Source organism: Triturus cristatus, chromosome 2_1, assembly GCF_964204655.1.
Source record: "Triturus cristatus chromosome 2_1, aTriCri1.1, whole genome shotgun sequence".
Lineage (NCBI taxonomy): Eukaryota > Metazoa > Chordata > Amphibia > Caudata > Salamandridae > Triturus > Triturus cristatus.
The window spans coordinates 366894499-366918858 of NC_140581.1; the positions used below are offsets into that span (position 1 = coordinate 366894499).

A 24360-nucleotide genomic window follows, 5' to 3' on the forward strand; every position below is an offset into this window, starting at 1 on the left:
CTCCATCGACATCTTAATTTTGGCCCTCAGTTTTGATCTTACATTCACCTTCTCTATACAGATTTGACTGCCTAGTTCAAGTGTCGGGTACAGCCTCAGCTCCTTTCGGGATTCATAGGGGTACGAAGCCCATTGACCCCTCTGTTATACACCCTTGCCATGGAGACCCAGCCACATGGGTGAAGGTGGATGCCCAGGTGGGAGGTTTCGAATGGTCGGCCACAGTTTCTGATAGGCTAGCACTCTATGCGACGACGTCTTATTCTTCTTTACAAATCCCGAGACTTCAGGGCCCTACATCCTACAGATAATACGGATTTTCGATGAGACATTAGGGCTATATATGAATGTTGTGAAGTCTGTGGTATTCCCCATGGTAAGAGCTGCTGGATATATGGGTGGGCCGCCAGGGTAACACAGGCTACCACCGGTTCCAATATTTGCCCTTGTTTTTCCTGTGTCAAATAGGTGGTGAAGACTTGGTCTTCATTACAGTTATCTCTTCTCGGCAGACTGGTTATTTTTAAGATGGTCTTGCTTCCCGCATGCTTTACCAGCTTCAGAATTTCCCTCACATTATCCCAGCATCCTGGTTCAGGCAGGTAAACACAGTTTTAAATCAATTCTTGTGATGCGGAGGCGCAGCACACGTCACCCTCCGAACATGTTACCAGTCAACATATTGTGGGAGCATTGCTGTGGCTGATGTCCAATCATACTACTTTGCCTCCCATTTATTGGCCATTAATAAATGGTGGTACTGCACCCAAGATAATCCAGCATTGGCAGTCGAGATATGGGCAATGGGCGATGTCCCACTCCTCAACCTCCTTTACAGCAGGAGGGAACTGAGTTTCCTCCCCCCTAAGTCACAAGTTGTCATATGTGTCTGGAGGCGATCTCTCCAAAAGATAAGGGGTGGAGGAGATTAATGCAGGAAACATTTCCTTAAACAGGGGGCCTTAGGGAGGGGGGGTAGAAGCTGGGGAAGGGAACGGTCTGCCAGCACGACATTAGCTTTATTATGTCAGGCCTCGCCAGAGATTGAGTATCAACGGATGATTGTGAAAGCTGCTGTTGGCATTGTCTGTTTTGTCGAAATGCTAATAAAGGAACTGAACCATAAACAGGGGGCCACATTGTGTGGGTTCCATAGATGGGATGACAAGGGGTAACCACCCACGGCGATGTTATGCGGGGCATAGTATTGAAATCATTCCAGGAATTACAAGAAGAGTATCAGCTTAATTGCATCCAGTTTTATAAATACCTACACTTTTGCCACACCCTATTCCTGTTGTTGGGTGGCATACAGCTCTTACCAGAGTTTAACCCGTTGGAAGGCAAACCATTAGTGGGCGACTTAAGCACTCATAAAATCACACAAATCTATCAAACATTGGTCACAAACAGCCAAACAACTCTAGCCATCCTCCGGGCAAAATGGCAGGGTGCCATCAATGAGTTTGACGAAGAAGACTGGACAGAAGCCCCGCCCTCGAGAGGCAGCTGCACCCTCCTGTCTCTGTTTGATTCAATTCAAATACTAGAGTCCACTAAACCAGACATCGAATATGGTAAATGGGCGTCGTTGGATTGCCCACCTGCCTTTGATGTAAGAGAGAGGAAGCTACCTTCCTTCACAAAGTGTGGAGTTGTGGAATGCTGCAACACTTCTGGCGTGGGGTGACATCTAGCCTGGCAGACGTCCTCTCTTGGGAGATCTCATTCAACCCTAAATTGATCATCCTTCACTGCACAGAGGAAGTGGGAGAGAACCGCTACAAAAGACACCTTTTATTTCTTGGATTGACGCTTGCAAAGAGAGACATTGCTAGAATATAGAAGGTGGACTTCCCACCATCTGTAGGGGCCTGGAAGAAAGGCATGGATCACTGTATGGTCCTTGAGATTGCAGTATTTCAGGATAGGGATTTCCCTTATTACTAGTCCCCCACTTACAGAGGCTATACCGGACCGCATTGGAAACCAACTCACTACAGGCGATGATAGTCTCACTTCCGAAACCGGGCAGGGACAGTAAAGAATTGGCAGGCTACGGCCCCCTTTCGCTGTTAAATAAAGATTATAAGATTTTGAGTAAATTATTGCCAAATAGAATTCTTCTATTCATACCTCGCCTGATTCACATTGATCGATGCGGGTTTGTACCGGGAAGATGTACGGCCCTCAATATTAGAAGATTACACCAGGTAATGTCACATGCGCCTGCAGCAGAGAAAACACAGGGTTGTATCTCCCTAGATTTACACCAAGCATTTGACTCACTACATTGGACGTATATGTTACGCACTCTCCTAAAGTTTGGAATGCCAGAAGCTTATGTGAAATGGGTACAGCTACTATATACGAACCCCACAGCCTGTGAACGTACGGGTGTTCACATTTCACAACAATACAAGGTGGCCCGGGAAACCAGGCAAGAATGCCCGCTCTCACCTTTATTATTTATTTTAGCTTTAGAACCTCTAGTTATTAAACTCCACGCTATGGCAGGTCATAGGGGGATAACAGTGGGCAATGACACACATATTACCTTGACATATGCAGATGATCTGATATTATACCTTAATAATATTAATGGCAATTATGAACCAATACTTACAATTTTCACCAATTTCAGGCGACTCTCAGGTCTTACCATAAATGAGAACAAATCATATGTATATTTTTTCACGGATACAACATATGTGGACCCGGTGCGCTTTGGCTCACTGACGTTCCAAACAGCAACTGCTACTTTTAGATACCTCGATCTACAGGACAGCGGGAGATTTGTTGGATGGTAACCTGTTAAGAGCTATTAATGCACTTAAAGCGCAGATAAAATGTTGGACATCGCTGCCTATATTGGTAGCTGGAAGGGTAGCTATTGCCAAAATGGTGATGCTCCCCAGGCTGCTTTATTATTTTACCAATTTACCTATTATAATTCCAATGCATGTGTTTAAGTTACTAGATACCTTGCTGGTATATTTAATATGGGGAACGGGACGTAAATGAATAGGACTCACTAAGCTACAATTAGACACGAAACAGGGAGGGCTGAGTGTGCCGGACCGCAAAGCTTACTGCTATGCTGGCCAACTGCAATGGTTGGCGCATTGGATAGCAGAACTCAATTTGCAAGAGATTGCCATGACTCAACAAGCTTGGGAACGGGGAGGGGTACACTCACTTCTATTGCCCAACAGCAGAAACCCACCGACAGTGACCCCACTGTTAAAAACTGCATTATTGTACTGGAATAACGCATTGCGATATCCAAATGCGCCGACTCCATATGCCCCTAATATTCCACTCTTGCGACTCCCCTTTGTTGTAAATTGAAACAACGATGTGATTAAGCATTTACTAAAGACATTAATTCCCCTTTTATAGATCGTGTGTTCTCTGTTATGTTGACCGAAGTTCGGACTCCATTTTGTATTGTCATGCTTTCACGTGTTCCCCACGAGTAGAGTCCAACCTCTGTGTTAGTTGCTCTTGCAATCTGCCTAGTAACAGTCTATAAATAGCTCCTTTGTCCATCTGGCACATGCCCAGACTTGACCACATCTGTTATCAGTTAGCCTTGCTTGACCATGTTTTCGCGGGCTCAAGGAGTGCGTTAGCTCCGCCCACATATTGATTCAGTATCGAAAATGACCATAAATGGTAATGTTCTTCGGCCTCATGTTGTATCCACCCACTTATGAGCCCCTCTGTTGTGTATAAAAGGGGACTGTGTACGCAAGTTCTTTGTGCTACTCTATGCAATACTGAAGAGTGTTGTGTGGATTGTAGGACCACCCTTAAGGGTTAATAAATGCTGTCTTTGTACTTTGCAGTTTCCGTGCCAACTTCCTTATAGATTCCATTACAGGAGAGCGAACCCTTGCGTCCTGCGGGCCTAGCTGGGGCCTGTATTCATCAATTGGCGCCCGTCACGTGGGGCTCATCGGCGACTCGGATGCTCGAAGGACTGGTCGCGACGAAGGTGAGGAATTTGACCGGGGACGTGATCACTGCCAGCGGCGCCTTAGCCCTGGCATCCCGAGGTTTTTCTTCCTTCCCTTCCGAGCTGACCGTCTGGGTGGCGCCGGTCCTCGACTGAGACCTCTTCTGTCGGTCCTGCCGTGAAAGCCGTTTGGGCGATTGTGGAGCTTGGCAGTTGGAATCTGGACTCTTGATTGGTAAGAACCGGTGTACGGTACTTGCTCCGAGTTTTTGAAGCCTGATCTGGCTATTTGAGTTTGATTTGTGATGACTAGTCATATTTTGTATTTGTCTTTGTGAAAATATATATGCGTTGCAACACATATAGGCAGGTAATGTGGAGAGATTTCTCCGGAGCTGTGTAACTTTGAACGGCGCAACGATTAAGTGCCATTTTTCTATAATACTGCATATTTTGCATTATTTCTGAGCATGCCTGCTTTCAGCGCACTCCGTAAGTGGTGCTGCTGTTTTGGGAACCGGTTGAACCTCGAGGAATCTGCTCCAGCTCCCCCAGAGGGGACTCCTAATAGGGATATGTATGTGAAGCATGGTCTTTCTTCCATAATGTACAGCACAGTATGGAGGAAATATACAAAAAAAGATCCTGAGTTGCGATGGCCTTTGTATGGATCGTTTGATATACGTAAGATTGAGTATGTGGAACAGTGTATGTGTAAGCGGCGTGCTCGTCAGGATATGTTTGAGTGTGTGCGGTTGTGGGTGAAGGAGGTGCGTGAGCGAGAGAAGCGTGAGAAAGCGCTGTTTGATAAAGAACAACGGAAGAATGATCATGTGCGAGCACAGGAAGCGAAGCGTCGGGAGGACAGAGAGCAGACGGACAGGCAAGAGAAGGAGCGTAGGCTACAAGTTTCGGGTCAATACGCTGTTCGGCAGCCACTTTATCCTGTCCTTAATAATCTTGATGATGATTTTTATTTACTAGATCGCTCTCCGCCCCCTTATGTTGGCGCATCTGCTCCGAGGCCACAAGATTCTGTCCCGGGTACGGGTAAGGTAGATACGCGGTCCAGGTTATCAGCCGAGCAAATGGCTCAGCTTCGGCAAATTTCCTTCCGTGCACTTAACGGCAAGATATCCATAGAGGAATTATTCCATACTTGGGGGCCGTGGCAGGAGAGAGATAAATTGTATTTTCTGGGTCATTTTGCGGAGGAAGTGATTGATGCTTTCCGGAAACGTTCTGGTGTTTTTGAGCCCGACGAAGTGTCATCGGATGCTAAAGCATTGCGTAATGGTGTTTTCTCTTTTTCTAAGGCTCCAGATATGGCTCGGCGGCTGTTCGCCTTGCGGGACGAGGTGCTGGTCTTTAAAGAGAAAGCGCGCCAGCGAGCAGGGGAGGAGAAGCAGTCGGATTCGTGCACAACAGAGGGCCACTCATCCACCTCCCAGTTAGATAAGGATGATCTAGTGCATGTTAAACCAATGCGAGAGGCGGCGCCTTTGTATGTTCCTCCTAAAGGAGCGGGGACTAGCTCGGACATTACCTCCGCCGATGCTAAGGGATATTTTGTGTATAATTGGGTTTACACTCCGTGGCATAGGGCTGATGTTATGGCATTGAAGAATGCGCTGCCCGACCCCCGCAAGAATCCAGCGGCCTTCTATGAAGAAGTCGAGGGGGCCTTGAATTCTTGCGTCATGACTTTAGCAGACATAGATTTGTTCTTTGGGCTTATTCTACCACCAGACATGTGGCGATCTGTGCGGAAGGTAGATGATGTTGCCACTTTTAAGGCTCGATGGTCTGAATTGGAGGATGAGGATAGGGAGAGGAAGCCTGCGCAGAAACCGCCTCAGAATATTTTAGATCTCCCTGCTGCTATTGTGGCTAAGTTAAAGACAATTATCCCCCCTAAAAAGATTGACTGGAATATGTTAGCTGCATGTAAACAGAAAGTTGATGAGTCAGTTGCGGACTTCTTTACGCGCTTTGAGGAGACGTTTCACGACTTTAGTGGACAGTCGCTTACCGACGATACGGGACGCCACCTTTTCGCGGATAAATATGTGGCTAATCTGCTGCCGGCAGTTGCGGCCCGTCTAAAAGCGAGTGAAAGTTCTTGGTCTTCCGCTACACCGACGGCCCTCCTGACTATCGCTCAGTATTATGAGCGTCAGGAGCAAGAAGCGAAGGGCCAGGAGGAAAAGAGATCGAAAGATTTGAAAACAAAGGTGATGTTGGCACAAGTCTATGGCCCGCCTCGACGGGGTAGTAATCGAGGTAGGGGAGGATCTTATGGTCCTCCCTCGGGCCGGTCTGATTTGAATAGGAATCAATGTGCGTATTGTAAGCAATCGGGTCATTGGGCTAGGGACTGCCCGGTGTTGCATGCATCGCGTCAGGGGCATACCCCCGGTGGCCCGCGAAGTAGAGGGGGTTTCTCCAACTTCCGAGGGACTTCTAACGAACAGGCTCGTTTTGACTCTGCTGGGCAGCACCGAGATAGATCGAATGTTTTCGATCGCCAGCATCAGTATCAAGCGTCAGGGATTGACCGGTCGGGGTACCATGACTCTCAGCATGCATAGGAATGCGTTGGATGGGGGTTAGAATCAGTTGAGGTGCCAGTCGATCAGAAGGGCCCTTATGTATCGGCTGAGGTTTTGGGCTCTACTGATCAGTTCCTAGTGGATACAGGAGCGACACGTAGTGCACTGTCTAAGCAATTGGTTCCGGGGGCTCCCCCATCCGGCTTAATGGTCACATCGGTAGGGTTTGACGGTACACTCTCCCGAAGCCCTCTTTCACAGCCCCTCATGTTTAAGGTTGATTCTTTTTCTGCACCCTGTCCGTTTCTGCTTGCCCCGTACACACCGGACAACATTATGGGTCTTGATATGTTAAAGCATTTTAGGGCTACGATCCGCTGCTCCCCTGCTGGTGTACGGGTAATATTGAATGACAATTACCCCCGATCTGAACGGATGTGTACGATGTCAGAGGATGCGCTGTTAGCTACCCTCCCTCATGCTTTGTGGGCAACTTCGGATACTGATGTAGGACAAATGGTGATTCCACCGGTCCACATCAGCGTCCAGGAGGGGGCGGTGTTACCTCGCCTCCCACAGTACCGTATTTCCCAGGAGGGTGAGGAGGCTCTCATACAGATAGTGCAGGATTTGATAACGGTTGGGGTAGTGGAGGAAGTCCCCTATAACATTTGTAACAGTCCGATTCTCCCCATACTGAAAAAGGATACGGATGCCAGAGTTTATCGATTCATAATTGATTTGAGAGAAGTGAACAAGATCGTGATACCTCAATACCCAGTGGTTTCTGATATCACGACATTGCTTACCTTGGTCCCGCCTACGGCGACCATGTTCTCAGTGATTGATTTGAAAAATGCCTTCTTTTCCATTCCCATTCACCCTGATAGCCGATATCTTTTTGGGTTTACATTAAATAATAGATCTTATCGTTTCTGTAGGATTCCTCAGGGCTATACAGAAAGCCCTAGCATTTACAGTCAGGCTTTGAAACGACAATTGGATTCCTTTGTTCTGCTCGAGGGGGTCGCCCTCATTCAATATGTTGATGACATCTTGCTGGCGGCTGACACCCTGGAGTTGTGTGAAAAAAGTACGTTATCCTTACTTTCCTTTTTAGCATCCCACAATCATAAGGTATCTAGGAAGAAATTGCAATTCTGTAGACCAAAGGTGACTTATTTGGGTCACCTTTTGTCTAAGGAGGGACGTGCACTCACACCGGATCGTATCCAAGTAATTCTGGATACACCGAGACCGTCCACACAGAAGGATGTGCGTGCATTTCTGGGTCTTGTTTCTTTTTGCAGACAGTGGATATTGGGGTTTTCGCACATAGCGAAGCCATTGTTAGCCCTCTTGACAAAGGACACGCCTATTCCAATCCCTTGGTCAGATGAGTGTGATACTGCTTTTCAGCAACTACGACAGGCCCTTTGTTCAGCACCAGTGTTAGGGACCCCTGATTATGCAAAACCCTTTTCGTTGTATGTGCATGAGAAAGATGGATGTGCATTGTCAGTTTTAGTGCAGATGCACGGCGATAAGCAGCGCCCTTGTGCATATTTTTCGGCTGTACTTGATCCTGTCGCCCGAGCATTACCGGGGTGTTTTCGCTCGGTTGCGGCGACAGCTGTGTCAATACGCCAAAGTGAGGGAATTGTGTTATCTCATAAGTTGTTGGTATTAGTCCCCCATGCTGTCGATGCCCTACTCAATCAAACGAAGACGCAGCATTTGACCAGCGCCCGTTTAACAGGATATGAGTTGACACTTTTGGCTCCTCATATTACGTTAAAAAGGTGCGTAACGTTAAACCCGGCAACATTGTTGCCATACCCCGAAACCCAGCCTGAGGCGCGGAAAGCGCATGATTGTATTCTCGTGACTGAGGAACAAACAAAGGGTCGTATTGATCTCCAGGATACGCCCTTTCCAGATGTAGATGGAGAACTGTGGGTGGATGGATCCTGTCTGAAGCTACCAGATGGTACGACTTCAGCAGCATATGCAATTACCACATTACAAACGATAGTGGAGACAGCACGCATACCACAGAAATCAGCTCAAGCAGCGGAACTGATAGCATTAACACGAGCATGTGAGCTCAGTACAGGACTGTGTGTGAATGTCTATACAGATAGCCGCTATGCCTTCGGAGTAGCGCATGACTTCGGCCTACTCTGGAAGGAGAGAGGGTTTTTAACGTCACATGGAGTACAGATAATGCATGGAGAGTTAGTTCATAACCTTTTAACTGCATTGACATACCCAAAGAAAATTGCCATCGTTAAGTGTAGCGCCCATAGGAAAGTGGTTGATAAAGTTGGAGAAGGGAATGCGTTAGCGGATCGAGTAGCACGGGAGACTGCGATGCAGCCCGGTACTACTACCATGTATGTAGTGAAGTCACAGGTGGAGAGATGGCATGATGCGAAGGAGGAAGTGCGAGAAATGCAAAGGACCGCTTCTGACAAAGAGCGGGAACAATGGGCTAGTGAGGGAGAACTGGATGATGAGGGTTGCTGGAGAAATAAGCAGATGGATAGATGGAAATTACCCACGGCTTTTGTACAGCCTATGGTTCAGATGGCACATGGGCTAGCACATGTTGGAGCTTCCGCAATTGTGAAATTGCTTACCCAAGTCTGGGAGCATCCAGAGATTGCTAGCACAGCAAAGAGGGTGGTGCAGACCTGTATGATCTGCCTGAGGTACAACCCAGGAAAGGGTACTCGAACTCCAGCAGGAGGGTTTGTGACACCTACTGCGCCCTTCGAGGTTTTGCAGATGGATTACATCCAGCTTGAGCGGTGTAATAATCTGAAGTATGTTCTAGTAGTGGTCTGCGCTTTCAGCAAATGGGTTGAAGCGTACCCTACGAAAGACAATACTGCAGTGACTACTGCAAAGTTGCTGCTGAAAGAGTTCTTCCCTCGATATGGCGTCTGTAGACTTCTGTGGAGTGATAATGGCCCTCACTTTGTAGCGGATGTTATAAAGTATGTCTTGAAGGGCCTAGGCATCACTCAGAAGTTCCACGCCGTGTTTCACCCTCAGTCTGCAGGCCTAGTTGAGAAGTATAATGGTACACTGAAGCTTAAGATCGCTAAAATTCAAGCTTCAACGTCTTTGACTTGGCCAGACGCTCTGCCACTGGTGTTATTGTCAATTAGATCGGTACCACACTCTCGAACTGGCCTTACGCCTTATGAAATCGTTTTCGGACGCCCAATGAATATTTGGGGTCCACCAAGACCTAAGGCTGTGTACGATGTACCTTGTGTAATGATGAGCGATTATCTGGCACAGTTAACGGATAACTTGGTTTCTATCCATCAACAGGTCCGAGAGGCGCTCCCTGATCGGTCTACCGGTGAAGGACATGGTCTCCGGCCTGGGGACCACGTGATGGTGAAAGTTTTCGACAGGACGAACAGCTTGGAACCGAGATGGGTGGGCCCTGAGCAGGTCCTCCTCGCAACGAGGACGGCTGTGCGAGTCTCCAACCGAAAGAATTGGATCCACTCTCTGCACTGTAGGAAGGTGCCGCCTGGATTGGTGGAACCTGCCGTGCTGACCGATCAACGAGAAATTTTGGCTGCAGAGACAGGCCGTGCTGCGGAGCCAAACGCCACTGAGGAGCTCTTTCCGGACCACGCGACTCCTGGAGGAAGGCGATATCATCTTCGACCAAGGAAGTGAGTTTTCCAGTACCGGGACATACTGTCAGAACGGCCCTTGGGTTAGTGAAACGGAGAGCCGATGAGGCAAGGGGGGGGGGGATCAGCCCTGCATTAGTGTAGCGACACCCGTCTTGGCCCGCTGGTGAAGAAATCAACCGCTGCCCAAGGGGAAGAGTTCTGACAGACTTTTAGTTTCAGGAAGATATTGGGTTTTATTTTTGTTTTGATATGGAGAAAAAGAAAATCCTTTGTGCATTAGGGTTCATGTTGACAGTAGCCATTGTTGGGATAACCACATGGTTCGTGGAGGATGTAACTCCCGCTCGGAAGATTCTTGTGTTGACAACTCCGGTGCCTGAGGAGCACTACTTTTATACATTACCGTATCAAGAGTTGAAGCATCGACAATCTTACTTGAATAACACTTTCATCCAGATGCTGCATCATACCCACGTTGCTACGAATGCTACGAACTGTTGGATATGTGGGATGATGCCAGCTCATCAGAAGAAAGGAGGAACGCCATTTATACCACTTCCTTTCTCTCATAATGGCTCTTGTAGAGCATGGTATACCTTGCTTTTTGCTACTCGGAAACCAACAGTGGGACGATTGCTCTTCAGACTCAATAAAGAATGCCATCAAGACAAAAATGGGTATCCACAAGCGAATGGGACAATTTGGGAGTGGGAAGAGTACCGACCAGACAATGAATCCATTCCCTACATCTTTACGAACACAAGAGACACTGTGGGAAAGGACAAGTTTGTAATTCAAGTAGCACAAGCTCAAGCGGACCTGTGTGTCCAGAGTGTGGGTTTTATTCCTGTTGGTGTTAGTGATTGCATTACGGTTTTGAATATTGATGGGTTGAACAATAGTACCTTCTTGGCCTCCCATAATACGTATTTTGTGTGTGGAAATAAAGGTTATTACCGTCTGCCGGCTGGGTGGTCTGGGGTATGCTATGTATCATTTCTATTACCTCCTGTATTCCTAGCACCCGCATCATATCATAAGGATCTGAAATTATTGAATAATGTGACTGTAAATAGGTATAAACGTACTTTATCAATTGATGATGTAGATCAGACTGATACCAGTCTGCAACAGTATATTGATTTTAACTTAGGACTGTTTTTCTTTGTTGGAGCTGCCCTGAACAGTAGGAAGATCCGAAGGTTAACAAGAGTGGTAGAAGCTGTGACAAATCAGACTGCTGCTGCTCTTGGGAATCTTACGGAGGAATTACAGATTACTAGAATTGTTGCATTGCAGAATCGTATGGTATTAGACGTTATGCTAGCTGACAGAGGAGGAGCATGTAAAATTATTGGAAGTAGCTGTTGTGTGTTTATCCCTGATCATACGCCATCAGTTTATAATGCCATCAATAAACTGCATAAAATTGCAGCTGAGATCCATACAGAAAATGGCACTTGGTCCTTTTCTGGATGGTTTTGGGCGTTAATTACTGCCTGGGGATGGAAGGTTCTAACTGGTCTCTGCATTATTGTAGCGGTTCTGTTTTCATGCTGTATCTGCGTTCAGTGTGGTCCTTTACTCTGCTCATTATGTGTATCATTTTGTATCCCCGATAAGAAAGCTATTGCCAATGTCACTTATCAGAAACGTTTAGCTAAGGAAGTAGAAGAGATGATGATAATTGATATATATGATGATTATTCTAACAAGCCGGATGTCTTCAGTAAATGCTGAAAGGGTCGTCTGTTGTAAATTGAAACAACGATGTGATTAAGCATTTACTAAAGACATTAATTCCCCTTTTATAGATCGTGTTTTCTCTGTTATGTTGACCGAAGTTCGGACTCCATTTTGTATTGTCATGCTTTCACGTGTTCCCCACGAGTAGAGTCCAACCTCTGTGTTAGTTGCTCTTGCAATCTGCCTAGTAACAGTCTATAAATAGCTCCTTTGTCCATCTGGCACATGCCCAGACTTGACCACATCTGTTATCAGTTAGCCTTGCTTGACCATGTTTTCGCGGGCTCAAGGAGTGCGTTAGCTCCGCCCACATATTGATTCAGTATCGAAAATGACCATAAATGGTAATGTTCTTCGGCCTCATGTTGTATCCACCCACTTATGAGCCCCTCTGTTGTGTATAAAAGGGGACTGTGTACGCAAGTTCTTTGTGCTACTCTATGCAATACTGAAGAGTGTTGTGTGGATTGTAGGACCACCCTTAAGGGTTAATAAATGCTGTCTTTGTACTTTGCAGTTTCCGTGCCAACTTCCTTATAGATTCCATTACAGGAGAGCGAACCCTTGCGTCCTGCGGGCCTAGCTGGGGCCTGTATTCATCACCTTGCCCACAGGGACAGTGACACTAAGGCGAATTTCTGCTTGGGCGGATGCGGGAGTGAATACGGTGGGAATGTTATTTACGGATAACACTTTAATGAATCATGACACATTTATGAGAGAGCAAGGGGTGCCAAACACATTATTTCTACTCCATGCAAATATCATTCGATATATTAGAACCGCTTGGGCCCCGGAGGGGAAGGAACCTCCAAAACACGAATTGGTTCACATGGAATACTTGATGGGAAATGGCAGTCAACTAACAAAATGGTTATACCGAGGGATTAGAATGCATGCGGCGGTATCACTCCAGACCATCTGTGATAAATGGAACATGGACATAGTTTGTGAACTCACTGATAAAGAATGGGGAGTTCCAAAGTTCAAATTCATCCAGTTCATGATTGTCCACCGTGCCTACCTGACCCCGCACAAACTAAGCTTAATGTTCCCAGACGCAGCGGATGTCTGTCCCAGATGTCACTCCTCTAATGCGACTTTACTGCATATGTTATGGCATTGCCCGAGATTGATACATAACTGGTCCACAGTGCATAAACTGATGAACGATATAGCCCCGGGAAGGGGCGGTCTGCCATTAGAGTATTGTCTATTGGGTTTGGGCCCTAGCGGTGCGAAAGGGAGTCCCGCCCGTAAATTTACAAATTTTGCATTGATACTAGCTAAACAGAATATTACTATGAGATGGAAGACTGCTAAAGCACCATCAGTGTTAGACTGGTATAATGAAGTGATCAGATGGGGTAGAGCTGAGGGTCTGGCTTTCAAAAGAGGAATACAGGGGATTACGTAAGAAACCTATCTCACTGGAGTGGAACGGGTTGGAAGAATTTATAGCCATGGAAGTGCAGGCCTAAGGATAGGATTTTTGCGCATTTACTGATGCCTCTTATATAAATATGACAGGCTAAGAAATGGATGTTGTACGTATAATGTATACTACAAACGTTATTGATTGGATATGTGGAATTTTCTGTAAATGTAGATGATGTACTGCTGGCTGACAAACGCATATAGAAATGTAATACTGAGTCCGTAGAAAGGGAGGGGATTACATTTTGTTTAGGATTGGATTTTATTCTTGTCTCTTATCATGAGAAAGATATGGGGGGTTTAATTTAATGCAACACGTATGTCATTATATGTGAAACAAGGAGAATACAATATGTTACATTGCAATACTTTGTAAGTTTATAAACTGGTAATAATGGATGATGTCAGGTCATTGAAGCTCGTAAAGTCACTGTTCATATTTCATTCATATCCTTTTGTCTTCTACATTATGTGGGCTATTGTAGTGAGATGTATGTACTATGCACCATTGATAACAGGAGTTGTAATGTTATTAAAACGAATAAAAATGTTAAACAAAAAAAAAAAAAAAAAGAAGAATTCAGGCTAGGGACTTCACACAAAAACATCAAAATGTGGCAGCGCTGGGCCAATTATAGAGGATAGCCCTGGCTCCTGTGGGTACTGTTGGAAGCTCAGTTGAATACGGAAATACAAACATACGGAGCTGCAAAATGATAGTACATAATGGGGTCCAGGAACATAGCTAGATGTGGGCTTTATAAGGGACATATTGGGTTGGGAGGGGGGGGGGGTGGGGGGGGACATTGAGATTCTGTGCCACTTCTGGTTTAATATTGATTTATGGGTATTCACCCTACACTGATTTATATATGTATGCAGGCCGCTTTGGCCCAATTATGTTGTCAAAACCCAATAAAATTTGTTGAGAGAAAAGAAAAGTGATACGTGGCTCTTTTGAAGATGGACGAGGCAGAGGTTAGGCCCAAAGGCATATGCCTATACTAGAATAGCCAAAGTGAGAGTGATTTATGTAGTGATTTTGAATACTTTGTTAATTCAACTTGATACGCTTGTTGCAAGTCCAACGTTAAAAACACTGATGCTCCATTAACAATTAAAATGAGCTCGCTCACTTTTGGCAAGTGATGCCTGTCAATGATGATATTCACATGGAGAGCTCTTAGGTCAACACACGAGCGTAGACCTCTATTGTTCTTTTTATTTTAGTCAGGTCCATCGGGAACACTCACTCAATTTCCTCTTGTATTCCTTGAGCAAAAATATCATGTAACAAATTCTGCAATTCCTTTATTATACACAAAGGCACTCCCCCCAAGTTTTGCGGGTACATGTCCCTCTTTCAACTTAATACGGTGTTCGAAACCAGTCAGTTCTCCAAGATACTCCCTGAAAGTTTTAGGGAACTCCTGGACCAGAGTCATAGCACTATTGTGCTCCTGGATAGCTATCACTGGACCTGGCACAGTTGGGTTCAATACAATTTGGAGCAGTCTTTGGACCTTCCATCTAAGAATACAAACACCCTTGAGAGTCGCATAGATTATCATGTCAGCACTTCTGCCCCTAAATTGGGCATTGGCACAAAAGTATCCATTTAATTAAACTGACTCCAAATAACAGCTGGTATCAAGCCTTGCCAATGGCCCAACGATATACACAAATTTAAATGTGAATATGTCAATGGTGATTATGGTATATGGTGACCCAGAGTGCACCATAACTACCAAATCTGTGTCAAGTACACGCAACATGCACACAGGAGGCTTATAAACCTGTTGTTCAGCCTTCCCACTGATTTCTTGAAGCACTAGAAACATTCCTGGCCTTACCCCTTGTTCAGATTACTCTGCTCTTTTTTCCTTATAATTTATGTCTCCCAAAATCTCAACCTTCCTCGGTTTCTGGGTGTGATGTCCTTTACACTTGACTTAAATGCCTGTTGCGCTCACAGATGTTGCAATCATTGCATAAGGCTGGACAATTCTTAAATAAAGCGATATGAGAAACTACTGCATCTATAACAAGACATTTTAACTTCATCCTTTCTGGGCTTATTCACCGCTGACCTTCCTTGTCTGGGGACAACACTGCACATCTTACCTGGTTTACTCATGGGTTCTCATCATTTACTTTCCACACCCATGAAACGGACTGTTCAATGGCCTTTGCTGATTTGATGAGCTCATCAAGTGTGGGGTCTTTTAAGACCCATAATTTCACATGGATGCGCTTGCTGTTTGTATTAACCATCAATTTGTCTCTAATCATTTTGTCAGTGAATACACCAAATTCACATGTGGTAGACAATCCTCGTAGTGCTGGTATAAATTTGTTGAAAGTCTCCTTTTTGTGTTTTCTGATGTAAAAATTGTATCGTTCAAAGATAATGCTGATATTACGCTTAAACCTCTCTAACTTCAGCAATGTCTCTTTAGATAAATCATATTCTTCCTCATCGTCTGGCGTCTCAACCTTCAGTAAAATCCTAAAAATCTCTTGGCCCTCAGATCCCAGACAGTGCAGAAGAATGCCCTTCCTACGTTCCACACTCATTTTGTTTCCATTAATTGCTACAAGATATGTCTGAACTTCCTCCTTTCACCATTTCTAAGCAATGGTAGATCCCCTTTATTGTGCAGGCATTTCTGAGGTGAATCAAACCACGTTTGTACTGAAAACTTCAATATAAAGGAACATAGGTATAAATTGCATAATTCAAGCCTTCACTATGAGTGCGATTCTTATCTGAATTAATGTTTTTACACAAGAGATTACACAAGAGATTGTAAGCATGCAAGAAACTGTTCACTTCACCAAAATAGAGCACAAAGGGGTATTTTTACAAGGGAATAGCGCCACCAGAAATATCACTTTTAGCGACGTTCTAGTGGTGTTAAGCCCTTCTCCATATTTACAAAGCGACATAAACCACTTTTTGTGGCTTAAATCCGCCTTGTAAATACGGCCCCTTTAAACGCATCACTTAGCGTAAAAGGGGAGTGCAATGGGTGTTGCTGTGGGCGTTCCACAGCAACATCCATAGATTTTTTACGCTGCCGCAGATTTACAAGGATGTTTAAATCTGAGGCAGTGCCAAAAAGCTAAAGCCATGCTAGAACAGGCGTTAGAATGGCAAAATGGGGGAAAAATACTTTTATTTCTCCTTGTTTCTGCTTTTTCAATGTGTGCTGCATTCTGTAAATCTGAGGTAGTGTCAAAAAGCCTTGGGTGTCGCTGGGAACGCCCACAGCAGCACCCATTGCACGACCCTTAAACGCAGAAAACTGCGTCAAAGGGGACGATATTTACAAGGCCGCGTTGGATTAGCTCTGCCTTGTAAATATGGAGGCAGAGCGTCACCTGAGCGTCGCAAAAAGTGCGCGCTGGGGCGTTGTAATTGAGGCCCTTTGATCTTTAACATATAGTTGCATTTTTAACATTAAATCCAGCCTGTCACAGTGTGAAAATCGGTACTGGCTTCAAAGGGAACATGTTTGTATGCGTCACACAATCAGCCTTAAAAAAATGCAACCATTCTTATAACTCCCGGACGGAAGGCACTGCACACGTCAACATTTTAGTAAAGGTAAGTAGTGGATTTCTAAATAAAATTGGGGGAATGGATTTTCACCATTGTCTACTATTGAGGCAATTTTAAGCATGAAGGTAAATGTAAGCCATTTAGGGGTCGGAAAATCGTGAGCGAGTCTCCCGCCTGAATCCGGTCTACTGGTATTTTACGAGTCAGGTACTGTTGAATGTAAAACGTACTATGAACACGATACCTCAAAAGTAATCTTCAGATACTTAAACGTTTACTTACATTGTCCTGCAAGGTATTGTAACTGTTAAATTCTAAACTCCACGGTGTAGGAATTTATCAAGTGCATTAACTTTCCAAACCACGACGCTTGGAATCAAGGCCATAAACGTTTGTAAAGAATGCCTACACAGAATATGAAAAGGTGCTGCTAGAATTTTTTCTCATTTTCAAGCTGGGAAATACCTTGTTTTGCCAATTCACGCCGATAACCTGCCCACCTGGAACGAGGTTGTAGAGTTATCAGCTAGGCAAGAGAGCTTCCTCCTTACGCCCAGCATGCTGTTCTACTGCGTATGTGACTGGTTTAAGCGTGCATCCCGTTAGCAGCGGGACCACAGTGGCGTAACACAGGCCCCCCGCGGAGCGGGAGGGGAGGCGAGCTGCCGGTGGCCCCCTCAGCACGGTACTGCAGTCCGAGAGCTCCTTCTAAAAACCAGAGCGGAGGTCCCTCCGTGCACCTTGCGGTGAGGCCCCCTCAAATTTCGTTACGACACTGCGGGACCCATCGGCTGGAAGAGCAGAGTAGAATGGGAGGAGCGGCAGCCTGATACGGGTCTCCGCAACTTCCTCATTCACAAAAACTAGCGGATCTGGACTTCGGCAGTCTTTAGTTCACCTCTATCGCACGCAGAACTTGAGGGCGCCGGCAGCAGTTGTGGAGACTGTATCCTCCAAAATCAGCCTAACCGCTTGCACACAGGCTTCTAGTCAGGTGACACTCTCAAGGGGTGGGCACTTTCCGATTTGCGGGGCGGAGTCACAGCACTACGCCCTGTTCGCTCTCTAGCCGCAAAAGTCCTAGCCACTGTGCCAGCAATCTGTTATTCAATGATTGGTGGAAGACGGGTAGAGTCGTAGCGCGTGCAGGGGTGTTTTTCCCACAAGAATGAATTCGAAGCCCCTGTTATGTAACTTGGAACTTCCAGAGCAGTGCGTAGTTGAGACTGTAGGAGGTTCTGGGTACACATAAGGCCAGGGGCGTAGGAGACACTAAAATTCTGGGGGGGACAGGGACAACCGTGTGCACTTTCCAGTGACCCTATACAAATCACCGCCCGTTAAACAAATACAATTGCATACTTTCGAAGTGAAATATTGAGAAAAGCAGGCATGTAGTTACAGTTTGCATGTATGCTTTATTGTTATTTACATTCATATAGTAATGAGACCAAATGTTTAAAAAAAACATATATATGAATCTTGCATCTTAATGCACAAAGCAAACAAAGGCCGCTGACTTAGGGTGGGGACGTCGTGTTTGCAAGTGCATTATGGTTTGAAAAGTACCTGCTGCTGCATTCCTGGTCTCCAGCAATTTTCAGGCAACAATAAAAATGTGAAGATAACTTTGGTGATTAATGTTCTTTTTTTGAGAGAGATCGAAGGCTTGTCTAGTGAAAGTTTTAATTCAAAAGGTCAGTGAGTTACTGCTTTTGTCTGAGATATTCTTTTGGTATTTGAAGTTTATAAGTTAAAATCTAACATTGAACAGTGAGCTATTAACCGTCATCAAAGAGCTGCATAAAAACTTCAATGTATAGATTAGAACGTTATGATTTTTCCCCAGTCTTTCCCTATCCTAATGTTGGAAAATGGGTTCATTAGGATAGAAATCAATTCTGATTATTGAAGAGAACCCCCCAACCATGGTGTTATGTTTTACATTCTGAGTTTGTGTTTCTCTAGTGGTGCAAAGCCGCTCTAGGCACTCCCCAACTTTTTGCTGACTGGTACTGGTGGTACCTGACTGACTGACCCTGGCCTCTGCCTAAACAGCCAGTGCTATTCTGAAAGAGGCACTTAAAAATACAGTGAAAACACCTACATACACTAGGGTGCACTATGGGTTAGGGTACCCCTATGATTGGCATGACCTCTCCTATAAGGCCCTAGAACATAATAGGGCAGGGGGTTAGAACTACTTTTAAGTCCCTAGAATATAATAAGGCATGGCAGTTTAGAGGCCAGCAGCCCTTTCTGCGCCTGCATGTGTGCACTGCTGAAACCTGAGGTCAGTTTAAAAGTAGCCCTGTGTTATAGGGCGGCTTTTAAAATGCAAATTGTGCCCAAACTCGACTTTTGGGTTTGGGGAACTTACAAATTGATCAACTACAATGTTGGGGCAAAATTAAGTGGAAAAATATTTTCCACTTAACTATGGCTATATCATATTTGCCACATAATACATCAACTGCTGCATAATCTAACGATTTCCTCCAAAACAATTTTGTACTTAAACGGATCCCAAATTACTAAAAGAAATGTGACTTGTGTTGCTGTGAAGTTTAGGGCCCTTTGCAAATGTTAGTAAAGAAAACAATTCCTAAGAAAACAATTGGTTCCAGACACTCCTAATGACACTCAAATTAATACCTGTAGGAGAGTGTAGTATGCAATCAATTCATACAACCGAAAATGTATAATGTAAAGGCACATTCAACAGGGAAATCTTATAGATAAGAGGCCAACCAAAGTCAATTAAATTGCAAACATCAATTTATTTCCCGCTGAATCATATTCATAAAATGCAAACTTAGGGGCTGACTACGATGGCAGGCGGACTTCAGTACCACCGCCATCGAATCGGGGAATGGGACCGCTGGCCTTCAAGGTGGAGGCCCCACGATAGGCATTACAATGTGACTGCCACTACGGTGTTCGCAGTGCCTATCTTTTACATTGCAGCAGGTGCTGCTGGCTGCATCATCCGCCGCAAAATAAAAAAAAAAGGAACATGTTAAATATATCGGTGCCTGCCACATGGTGCAGTGATATGTTGTGGGGCATCATAGATGCCCCCCAGGACCCATGTCTGGGGGCCAGGGGTAAAGGGGCCTGCTACGGGCCCCCAATGTCCCTTTCGCCAGCATTTCCATGGCAGGTGAACTGCCATTGATAAGCTGGCGGGTAAAGGACATCGTAATCCCTGCTGCGGTGCATGGTAGGCACCACCAGCATTGTAGGAACCACGAGCCCCTCCACCACACCGGCGGGCTCAAGAAGCCCGTCGGGCGCGTGGTGGTTGGTCTTTCCGACCGCCAGGTAACCACCCGCCATTGTAATATTGCGGGCTGTGATGCAGTCACCAATGGCGGTGGGACCGCCACCGACAGGGTGACGTGGCGGTCCCACTGCCATTATAATCACCTCCTAAATTTGGTGTGCATGCAAATCCTACATTGCCAACCCCTGGCAAGTTGCACTGCTAGTGCTGGAAAAAGGCCCATGGAGGTACCAATGGATGAGGTAGACTGGCCTCAAGGGTCTTGTGACCTCAGTGACAGATTCACTGTCGATCTAGGATGTGCTTCTTCATATGCCTGCCCGTAAGACTGGAAGTGAACTGCAGTATGGATTGTGGTGGACAGGTCCACCTGCGGGTGCTAAGACACCTGGGCTTCTAAGGTCTATCAGGCCTTCTAAGGTGTAGCATCGGAATAAGCTCTGTTAGGAGTGTGGTATGGTGGACTGGTCATGAAGGCTAAACATGGTTCTCCAGTTCCAAATTCAGCAGCTCTGGCCAGAGTGCCACATTCTCTCCCACACAGAACACCATACTGCCCCACTGAGAGAAACTCGCACTGCCTTCAGCACAACTCAATTGTGCTGCGACTAAATTCAAATTATGCACTAGACAACAGTAAAATGCTGCCTGAAAAAAATGAATAACACCCTGGAAAAAGCAAACACTCATAGGAAATTCAAGAATAAGCAAAGCATGTGAACTGTAATAAGAAAAAAACATGGTTACCTTAACGGTTTTAAACTCATTATTCAGAAATCAGTAAGTGATTTTGCCTGAAAAGTTCAAGACATGGCTACAGGACCGGGAAGGGACCCCTTTCAATGTCCATTGCTTATATCCTTTCAAAATGTATGCAGTTTGGTTTAAAAAAGACCACATCCCCAAACACTGTGCCGCATTTTAGAAGCTAAAATAATTAAAAAGTTGAAAACGATCATATTAAACGTTTCCACTCTACCCATCAACCAGGTATTGCAGTCCCTTTAGGAATGGCGCACTTCCCCACCCTGGGAAAACAATGTTGTTCAAAGAAAGAAGATAAAAAGAAAGTAGCGCTTTCACTGGCAAACTCTGTAAAGTGGCGCTAATGTGTGTGGGTGTAAATAACAGTCTGGCCTGTCTGCTGTCCACTCTGTATTGCTTTATTTAGGTATTTAACTATTTTTTCTCTCCATTCCGAGGTTCTTCTTTTCAATAGAAAACGGTCAGAAAATAAGGACATTTACAGCCAAAGTGTTCAGCCTTTTTTGGATCAATTTCACAGGGGAACAAATAAAGAAGAGGAGAGGCAAGAGAGAGTACCTTAAGAGCTGCCTCTTGAAATCAGCACGTAAGCAGGAGCGAGACAGAGACAGAAAGAGATGGAGGAATAAAGAGAGGAGGGCAGCCGCCAGAGGCAGATCAGGAGTAGTGGACACGGTCCTTGCCATGAAGGAAAAGAGACAGCGTTTATTTTTTCTCCGTTCTCTGCCCTTCCCAGAACGGCTGAGCCTTCCTGCAGCATAACAAAAGGCAGAGGGCGGGTGGCCTTTGACTCCAGGCAGGTCAAGTGCAGGGCCATTAGGTAGCGCTTTCGCGCGCTAATGGCCCTGCGATAACAGACGGGAGAGGGGAAATTCCTCTGTCCCCTCGTCCCCCCCACCCTTGTCCCCCGTGTCCCCCCCACTCCAAAATCTGGGGGGGATATATCCCCCACATCCCCCACACTTCCTACGCCCATGCATAAGGCGGACACCAGTATGATTATTAATGAATTTATTTCTACATTTCCGGAGCGCCGGAAACGACATGCGCTTGCCCCTAGCACTGCTTCACACACTGGCCAACATGGCCACTGGCGCTCCCAGCATTCTCTGCTGTGACGCGGCAGGAACACTAGAGCCTACACTACATATCTCCCCCTTTTATTGACACTGCAACAAACAACAACCAAACTGTGCAGTGTCTGTTAGACCTGCCAGCCCTTTGGCTGTCCCCTCCTCATTTTTCTTCCTTTACCCTCTAATTTTTCTGTCCACTAGTTTTTTTTTGGTGTTGACTTAGAGGCTCTGGGTGCCCCATTATCACTAATTGATGGTGTGGCCCAAGGTGCTTCCCTAAAAGGGAGGGAGAGTGAGAGCTCCCCTACAAAATGGTGGCCTAAACTATCACCTCAGAGACTGGGCCATAGGCTGACATGAGGAGTTCCAGAACCCTCTGGGCCACTCTGGACAGTCAGGGCCCAGGCTATATATAGAGGTGAGGTGCGTCGGCCATTTTGGGTGAAGTGAAGTAGTCAGGAGTAAGGCACCTGAGTGGGGAGGTAGGTGCGCTGGAGGGGGAAACTGACTGTTCTTGGGGCCTGCTTTTTCCCCCCCTCGGTTGACACTGCCCCTAGCTCTGACCTAGCCCTGCCGTCAGCCTCTGACCCTGAGATCATGTTAACCTTTCTGTGCTCCCCGCCTAGCCAGGACCCCTGAAGAGAACCGGGGAAAGGAGTTAACACCTACGACCTTATCTTCTACTTCCCTGACTGGGCCCCCCCTATCTTGATCTGCCTCTGGCGTGTGGACTGCCACCTCCCAACCCACCTGCCCTGAGCCAGGGCATCGCTGTGAGGAAGAAAGGAGCGCTAGGCGCTGAGAACATCGCCACCCCTTAATTTGTGTGAGGAAGAAGGGAGCGCTAGGCGCTGAGAACATCGCCACCCCTTAATTTGTGTGAGGAAAAAGGAAGCGCTAGGCAAAGAGAACATCGCCACCCCTTAATTTGTGCCACCCCCGTCAGGGCTGCCCCAGAGGGTAACTTACCGCCGTGGCCCTGGGCCCGCCGCTGCCGTCGCAGCCTCATCGACGCGGCTCTCTGTGAGGAGAGGGCCGCCGGAGTTCAAAGAAGGCCGCGTAGGCCTGAAGCCGTGATCCACCGTCACGTGACGGGGGCGGACTGCGCGACGCCGCCCCCGCCGCTGTAGGATTCAATCTGTGAGCCGCGCCCCCGCAGGCCGCACTGCCATTGGCGGCTGAGGGCGCGCCTCTGCCGGATCCCTCCCCGGTGCGGAGCTGACGGAGAGATCTGCCGGAGTCCCCGCAACGCGGGACTCCCAGCCGACATCTGTGGGCCCAGGCCCGAAGCCTTAGAGACCGGCACAAGGGCCTGAAAAAGGTCGAAGACACAGGTAATCTCCGGGGAGGAGGGTGGGAGGCCCACGAGGCCTGGAGCACGCCCCTGCCCCGGGGAGATCCAACATGAGGCCCCCTTCGACCCCAGAGCGTGACTGAAATGGGCCACAGTCCCCCTTCACGAGGTGCCCCACGGGGAGAAGGGTCCAGCAGGTGCCTCAAAGACTTGCCATATGTTAAAGCGCTATTGATTCCTGGATCACTACGGTATGCTGGAGGGCCACATCTGACGTGTTATTGATCCCATAATTGAAGTGCGAATGTTCTGCCAGATGCAGCGCTATGTGCAGCACTAAGTCTAATAACTCTATTTAAGGTGCTATGAAATCGCTATGTGCAGCACTAAGTCTAATAACTCTATTTAAGGTGCTATGAAATCGCTATGTGCAGCGCTAAGTTCAATAACTCTATTTAAGGTGCTATGAAATCGCTATGTGCAGTGCTAAGTTTAATAACTCTATTTAAGGTGCTATGAAATCGCTATCTGCAGCGCTATGTTTAATAACTCTATTTAAGGTGCTATGAAATCGCTATGTGCAGCGCTAGGTTTAATAACTCTATTTAGGGTGCTATGAAATCGCTAAGTGCAGCGCTAGGTTTAATAACTCTATTTAAGGTGCTATGAAATCGCTATGAGCAGCGCTATGTTTTATAACTCTATTTAAAGCGCTATGGAATTTGCTGTGCTGTGTTTGACCACCAGATGGTGCGCTTGATTTCATACCAGGTCTAAGATATTTATGCAATGCCAGTCTAGCCACGATGAAATGTTTTGACCCTAACGTGATGTAGATAAAAACTGATTGGTTTCATTTGAAGGAAAAGAAAAACATGATAGAAGGAAAGATAAAGCTTTTCTAATTTTTCTAAATCCTCTGGTGTAGTGTTGTTTTAGTGGTGGTACGCTGGAGTGCTGAGGTGAGTGGGATGCAAGCACGACATGCTACTCTGGAACTAGGCCTTTCCACC

At 46.2% G+C, this 24360-nt stretch overlaps 1 long non-coding RNA gene across 1 annotated transcript in view; it reads right to left on the reverse strand.

Annotated features, from left to right (window-relative positions):
- The window catches only part of LOC146865305 (uncharacterized), a 227929-nt gene extending 209972 nt beyond the window's left edge, over window positions 1-17957 (reverse strand). Inside the window, exon 1 of the long non-coding RNA XR_014970071.1 lies at window positions 17392-17957. This is a non-coding gene — a long non-coding RNA (uncharacterized LOC146865305). The remainder of the gene's footprint in view (window positions 1-17391) is intronic.
- Window positions 17958-24360: the final 6403 nt, after the last annotated feature.